At 41.5% G+C, this 8,424-nt stretch overlaps 1 pseudogene; it reads left to right on the top strand.

Moving 5' to 3' along the window:
* The first annotated feature begins 5,895 nt into the window (after positions 1-5,895).
* LOC106576914 (very long chain fatty acid elongase 6-like) lies at positions 5,896-7,903 on the top strand (annotated as a pseudogene).
* The last annotated feature ends 521 nt before the right edge of the window (positions 7,904-8,424 follow it).

Genomic DNA, 8,424 nt, shown 5'->3' with positions numbered 1-8,424 from the left:
TCCCCCACAAAAGGGCTTTATTACAGAAATGCCCCTCAGTTTCATCAGCTGTCTGGGTGGCTGGTCTCAGAAGATCCCGCAGATGAAGCAGCCAGATGTGGCGGTCCTGGGCTGCGGTTGTGAGGCCGGTTGGACGTACTGCCAAATTGTCTAAAATGACGTTGGAGGCGTTTATGGTAGAGAAATCAACATTAAATTCTCTGGCAACAGCTCTGGTGGATATTCCTGCAGTCAGCACTCCCCCTCAACTTGAAATATCTGTGGCATTGTGTTGTGACAAAACTGCATTTTAAAGTGGCCATTTATTGTCCCCATCACTAGGTACACCTATGTAATGATCATGCTTTTAAATCAGCTTCTTGATATGCCACAGCTGTCAGGTGGATGGATTATCTTGGCAAAGGATAAATGCTCACTAACAGGAATGCACACAAATTTGTGCACAAAATTGGAGAAATTAGCTTTTTGTGTCTATGGAAAATTTCTGGGATTCATTTCAGCTCATGAAACATGGGACCAACACTTCACGTTGTGTTTTATATTTTTGTTCAGTTTCTTTGCAAAGTAGCTAAAACGTTGTTGCTAATTAACTAAAATCCTAAAGTTGTCTGTGATGAGATTTGAACATGCAGACCTTTGGGTTGCTAGAAGTTTGCGTTATATGCCCACCCACTGCGACCACCCTCCTTTTGTTTGTGCCTTAAGTAACCTTCTGTCTTAAGTAACATACCAAAGTAACAATCATACTAATTTGTGTCCTAGATTTACATTTACTATGTTACTACTTATCTGAGACCAGGCTGTCCACACAGGTGTGGTGCCTGAGTGAATTAAACGATTAACATCCCATCATTCTTAGGTCATGTATACAAATGCCTAGTTGCCCATTATTTTGGCTACCATGGCTAGAAGAAGAGATCAGTGAATTTGAAAGGGGGGTCTCAATGGCGCACAGGGGGTTTAAAGTGTTAATCACCAAATCTCAACCCAATTGAATACTTATGGGTGATTCTAAAGCTGTGCCTGAGACAGTGTTTAACACCACCAAATTATGGAATTTCTCATGGAAGAATGGCGTCACATCCCTCTAATAGAGTTCCAGAGAGAATCTATGCGAAGGCGCATTGAAGCTGTTCTGGCACCTTGTGGTGGCCCAACGCCTTAAGACACTTTGTTGGTGTTTCCTTTATTTTGGCAGTTTGTGGTGGCTAATTTCTGCATTACCAAATGAGGAGAGTTAAACTTCACACACCAGTCAGAGTTATACTTAAACTACATCTTTAATAATTAAGAGCTTTTGCAAAAGCACTTGACTTTCAATGATGCGCTATCTCTAATGAACCATTGAAAAGTGACAAGACAAAAGTACAAAGATCTTTTATAGCCAAGATGCACCCCTCTCAACGTACATGACGAACCACAGATCTTAGGAACAGTTCACAAAGGGACTTTATAATTGAGAAAGGAGTATCCCTTAGCCAGGTAACACTTGCTATAAATTATCGTTCAGTTTGGTCCCTATGACGAGGTTCTAATCTCGTTCCTGGTACTTCATAGTACAAAAACACCAACTCATCCAATGGCATATATCAATTGTCAACTCTAGATACTCCCATCTCAAGTAAACCCCCTCTTGACTCCACTCCTGGACAAGCTCACTGAGGGGAGTGACTTGCGCACAGACATTGTGGAGACAAATAATTGGTTCCCCATTAATCACGCCATCCCTTCACATGGTTTAAGAATAGGTAAAGACACATTCACATATGAAGACAATGTTCCATTCTGTCCTCTTCCCTTTCTGATATTCTGCATAGCACCAGGGACATGTAAAAGACAAGCCTGACCTCTCCCCTCTCTGGGCCCCAAGTGACTGAGCCCTAGCTAAGGGAAGAAGTCAGGCTTCCAACACCAGAGTCCAAAGGGATACATTCTAATGACAAGTATCTCACATAAGCATATTCTGCAAATAAAACATCTTATCTATGTTACCCAACTAATTCTGATTCATTCGCCACAAGTTACCTGTACTTTAACACATTATTCAAATAGCAGCCACATTATTTTCTTGCCTTGACATTTAAAATTAGAATTTCCACAAATCTAGTAGTGGTTTACTCAGGTTTAGTAAAGTTTTTTTAAAAAGTAAGCTAGACTGCATGTAGAAAGATTTTAACCTCTTGAGGATACCCTAGGATAGGGGGCGCCACAGCGCATTTTGAAAAAAAATCGTTCCCATTTTCAACGGCCTACTAATCAAACTCAGAAGATAGGGCATGCATATACTTATTATATATGGATAGAAAACACTCTAAAGTTTCTAAAACTGTTTGAATGGTGTCTGTGAGTATAACAGAACTCATTTGGCAGGCAAAACCCTGAGACATTTTCTGACAGGAAGTGGATACCTGATGTGTTGTATTGAGTTTAAACCTATCCCATTGAAAAACACAGGGGTTTAGGAATATTTTGGCACTTCCTATTGCTTCCACTAGATGTCGCCAGTCCTTTCACAGTGGTTTGAGCCTTATAGAGTCAAAACTCAGTGAATGACAGGAGTTTGAAATTGGTCACAGGGGATGGGCCATCACCATTATGACGCCGGCGGCCATGTCTGCCCCCACCTTTGGAAACGGTTTTAAAGGCAATGAAATCATCCCCCTCGAATCTTATTGGCTCTCTTGGTGTTAGAGGCCCTGAACATTTATTTTATACAACGTTTGACATGTTTGAACGAACCTACATGCGCGAGGATTGCTTTCAGTATGAAGTGCAGAGCTGCGTTTGGAGAGAGCCATAGGACGCGCTACCAACATCAGGCTAATGGAACGTGAAGTATGGACTTTTTGACCGAAAATACATCTGTTGTGGACCTGGGATGCTTTCTGATGAAGACAACTAAAGGTAGGCGATTATTGACAATATTATTGAAGATGAGATGGTTCATACTGTTGCGTCCAAGATGGCGCCGAGCACTGTATATTAGCTGATTTTCTGAGTATCGCATCTCCTTTTATCGCAAAGTGTGATTACCCAGTAAAGTTAATTTAAAATCTGGTATGACGGGTGTTCTCAAGAGATATTCATCTATAAATGTTAGATTGACAATATACATTTAAAAAATCGTTATAGTATAGCAATTTATTGAAACGTAGCATTGTTTACCGGGACGCTTTTGAGGGGAAATTAGGTAGTCAACGTCAGACAGAGATGTAAAATGCTGTTTTTATATATAAATATGACCTTTATTGAACAAAAGAATGCATGCATTGTATAACATGATGTCCTAGGGGTGCCATCTGATGAAGTTTGTAAAAGGTTAGTGCTACATTTAGCTGTTTATTGATAATATGTGATGGAAGTGGTTGGTCGGAAAATGGCTATGAAGCTGCTTTTTACGATGGACTCATCTAATATAATCTAATGATTTGCTTTTCCTGTAAAACCTTTTTGAAATCGGACGACGTGGGTCGATTCAGGAGAGGTGTATCTATAAAAAAAAAAAAAAAAATTTTTTTATTTTTGTAAAAAATTATGATAATTTTTTAATGCTAATTGGCGATATGATTTTTCGCTGGATTTTGATCCCGCTAACGGGATCAGATGCTCAAGATTAACTTACATTTGAATAATTTTACTTACCTTCATTTCAAGCTAGCTATTATCAACATAGCCATCGCGGGAAGTAGTTTGGGGTGGGGTGGTATTGTACGTTGTTTTTCTTCATAGTGATGGAAAGTCTACAGGTAGAAACCTGTTGGGTAGGCTGTCATTGTAAATAAGAATTTGTTCTTAACTGACTTGCCTAGTTGAATAAAAAAATGTTTGTTTTTTAAACCTAGATGACCAGCCTATGTACAATACAGTAATGGACATTTACATGAAGTTGTTTGTAAGGATGAGTAAATTAACTGCACAAAGTGGTTTTCCATGTTATTTGACCAATTTGCTGTTGATGTCGTCTTTGCCCATAACGTTTTTCTGGATCTATCGCAGAGAAAGGGACAGGGCAACAACTCATACAATTCCAACTGCTCAATCCTGCAAGATAATCTTCTTAATTATGCAACCATTTCTTTTGCCGAAGTGGAGATGCTTATATTTTTTGTGTTGCCTTCCTCTACAGACATCTATCATCCGCTAATACTAGTAAAGGCCAAGTGCACTACTTTTGTGAAAACATTTTATTCAGATTTTACAGGGGGTGCTACAGCACCTTCAGGACCCCTACTACCTGCAGCTATGAATATCAACCAAGTGGCTATAGGGCTGATTGCTTTTTGCCTGGGGTGTATTTATTATGTAAACCATTTACTGTTTAAGAACCAAACGGAATCAAATGAAACGGCACGGGACCTACCTAAATTTGTCCAATAGAAACTCTTGTTTGCGTTTGGAGTAAGTTTCTGTTGCAAAACGCTTTGCAACAGAATCGGCATAATGATCACGCTCTCAAAACGACTTGCGCCTGACAAATGCTATGCCACTCCCACAGACATTAGTTTCTTCTCTGCAATGAGTATGGATCGGAGTACCTCCCGATGATTTCTGGAAAGCAAACATTCTGACCTGATTGGTCCCAGAAAGCGATGGGTTGGGCCAGAGCTAGAACACGCATGGGTAAATTGGCGATTGGAAAATTTGTCATTGCCTTTGATACGCCAATTGATTAGATGATCCAATTGCTGATGACTTTGTTTTGTACTACACCCCTCATTTTGACGTCACCACAAATAACTTAAACAATGGCAGTCCCAGACAAACTGAAGTCTTCCACCGCATACTTCAGTCGTCAGGCAGATTGCTTTAGTCAGCAGGCCAACATTTCACTTATCACCATAGCAAGCTGGGTTTGCCATGTTAAATACACAATTATTCATGGTAAAGGTATGCCAAAATGGCACTTCAGCAAAGAACTAGGGTGTGCTCAATTACTGAAATACCTTTGTGCCCATGATGGGCAAGGTTACTCAGCCACAATCTAAGGAAACTGACAGACATGGTTGATTTTGTTTGTTCTCTCACCAGGAGCAAGGCCTTTGTGTACTGTGGCCTGTATGCAGCGCTAGTCTTTGGTGGCCAACTTCTCATGAAGGAAAGGCCTCAACTTCATCTACGCGGGCCACTGGTTCTGTGGTCACTCAGCCTGGCCATCTTCAGGTGAGTTAAAGCACAGAACACCCACATTTGCCTCTGACTTTTTGAATGAATGGAAGACGCACAACAGGGTTCGGCAACAGGCTGCTGGTGGGCCAAAACCATCCCACAGTAAAAAAAAAAAAATGTTTAACTAAAGCCTGTCAATTCACCTGAAATTCAGCTAAAAATGTGTTTCACTTATGAAATCTGTATCCAAGTTTTCCCATATAAAAATATGTTTGTCTCAATGTAGGATTTAAAAAAACATTTATTTTTGGGCTTAGTTGGGTTCAATTTGCAGCAGGTCTGTTCGCCTACAGTAATCATCTCTGGGGCCTTCATTTATTTAATTTTTTAAAGAAAAAGTTAGGTTTATGCTCTAGCACAGGTGGTACATGTCAGCAGTCTGTAATTCTCCATCCAGAGTATTGTGACCGGTACACTGACGTCACAAACTGAGGTTAAGCCTGATTGCGGAGGGCTGCCTATTCTCACGAGCTGTCCCCTCTGTGTGTTAAACTCATAACTTTCTGGCAAATGGGATGGTGACCAATGTGGGTCAGAGTTCCCAAAACAAAACCTTCCCGAAATGTGATGTCTCAAAACAAACCATCCCTATGAACTACGCTTGTGTGCAAGGCTGTGATACAATGCTAATGTAACTTGGATAATATTATTTTGCCACTTGCCCTCTAGTCCAATGCACAACTCTTTCTCAATTGCAGTATTGTTGGAGCAATTTGAACAGGATGGTACATGCTGTATATCCTCTCCACCAGTGGTTTCAGACAGTCTATGTGAGCAGAGCTTCTACAATGGACCAGTGAGCAAATTCTGGGCTTATGGCTTTGTCCTGAGCCATGCCCCGGAACTGGGTAAGAACTCGGGTTGGAACTAGCAGGCATCTGTATGATCTTGACATTTTGTCCACTTGTACCATGTCTAATTAATTTATGGCAAACCATATAACTGGTCTCTTGCATAAACCATGCTTTGATATTGATTGTAGATACTGTATGCAGTAAATGTTTGTCTGCATGGCTGGGACCATGACTTTGCCGGTCCTGAAGTATGTCCTCTCCGTGGCCTCCACAGGTGATGGTGTTCATCGTGCTCCGTAAGCAGCGCTTGCTCTTCCTGCACTGGTACCACCACGTCACTGTGCTGCTCTACTCCTGGTACTCCTACAAGGACCAGGTGGCTGGAGGCGGCTGGTGCATGCCCATGAACTACTCTGTTCACGCACTCATGTACAGCTACTACGCAGTGCGGGCTACCGGGTGCCATACCCCTTTGCCGTGGTCATCACCACCTTCCAGATGGCCATGGGGCTGATGGTTAGTTAGCTGGTCTACTGCTGGATGCAGGACGGGGACTGCCAGTCCTACCTGAACAACACTGTGTGGAGTTCCCTCATGTACCTCAGCTACCTGGTCCTCTTCTCCTTCTACCAGACCTACCTGAAAGGCAAAGGTGGCAACACTGGCAAGAGCTCCAAGACCGACTAAGTTGGGGGGAGGGATTACTGCATTGCCCTGACAGGGCCATTTTAAGCTTTTTGCAACGATGGCAATGTCTGTCCATTCTCTATACACCTTATGCCATTAGTTTACAAGCAGTGAACTGTTTGCTCTCTTTTTCTGAACCTGTCAAGAGTCACAGCCACACTACATGGTCTGAAGTGTTTACAGAAATGTTTATGAACATTTTGCCTCATCTTGTCACATCCTACAGTCCATGGGGTATTATGACTTTTTTGCTCTTTGTATCCGAAGTTCCAATCTATGCATTCCAACAGGCGTATGTATGTATGTATGTGTAATGGCACCTCCTGTGAGTTTCTGTTCAAACTGGTGTGACTGGTTTTCATTTTAGTTCCATGGTGCTCTTCTCAACTTGTCAATGGACCAAATAAGCAGGTGTAAACTGGTATGCCCAACTCCAATATTTGGAATTTCTAATTACCTTGGATTAGCCTACACCAGCATATCTCACTGAGTGTTTCATCGGTGTGGGCCTTTGGTTTTTCTCAACTTGTTCCCAAAATTCACCCTGTGAGATACATTATTTGAACTGAGGTATAGTTGTGCTCTGATTCAAGGGAATCCCCCTGAAAGGAGCTATTTGTGGTGCTCATAATATACATGTTTTTATTAATTTGATAAATGATGGCAGCTGGAATAGTGCCAGAAAAGTCAAACTAGTCTCACTCCACAATTGTTCTTTTTTTTTCTTTGCACCAGAGATGATGCAGAGTTATTTTTTTGGTACTCTTAGGATCTGAGATACCATGTTTCACTTTCTGATGAATGTTGTGTAGTGAATGGAATTCCTAACTAAAGTCTGTTCTGAATGGCAGGTATTGTCTCCCTCTACCTCCATAAAAGACAAATGTTGTGCTTTAAGTAGCTGGACACTGATTTGGTATCTTGATATGGCTAACTTTATTTGTCTTGCTGTTAATTCAGTTCTGTATTTATTTAACAAGTTCAAGGGTTTGTGCATGAATATGTTTAGAGGTTAGTCCCTTAAGCCTAACTGAAGATGTCTTTTTTTTTTCCAAATGTGCAGAAATGTATTTGGATAAGATGTGCCAAATGATGCTGAGCCACCCTATGTCAAGATGATGGTCCAGTTTCTCATCTGTAGGTCTTGCAAATGGACTCCAGCCTATGAATTCTACTGTGGTCCTGATCTGAAGTGTCATGACATGTACTAAATGTTGCAATCTTGTAATGGATTATAAAGCGGTCTTATTTTGGAATCTCTTTATTTGATTATTTGCTATAACCCTGGTAAACAAGCAAGTAGTTGCCAATGGCAGTAGGAGCAGTCCATGGAAGACTTACCATTAGGCAGAAGAGGCAACTTCCTCGCATCAAGTGGCCTCGTGAGCTGGGCATAAGTTTAGAGGCCACATTAACTTTTTCTGAGGGCTGTGCCAATCAAGCTTCTACTGACTAATCCATTTATTGAGCCACATTTTCATATTAAATCACCCACGGACTGGTTCATATTTAAGACCATTCCACCCTGACTAGAGTTGCTGTACGACCCATGCATTGTTTGTGATATGATTGCAAATGCTACTTTAACAGTAAAGCTGCAGCAAAAACGCTGAGGCGCTTTAAGAAGAGCTGGGTTTGACATTTCCTGAGAACGCAAGTCATGTGCCAGTAATAATACTGCCATCGTTGAGCCAGAGGACCTGACGACGAGCCCAGCAGCGCAGCGGTCGCTGATGTCGTGCGAGAGCTCGGAGAGGAAGATGCAAATTCGGATGCA

This window comes from Salmo salar, chromosome 18 (genome assembly GCF_965601325.2).
Source record: "Salmo salar chromosome 18, fSalSal1, whole genome shotgun sequence".
In the NCBI taxonomy this organism is placed as follows: domain Eukaryota; kingdom Metazoa; phylum Chordata; class Actinopteri; order Salmoniformes; family Salmonidae; genus Salmo; species Salmo salar.
This window is presented reverse-complemented; position numbering and strand designations above follow the sequence as displayed.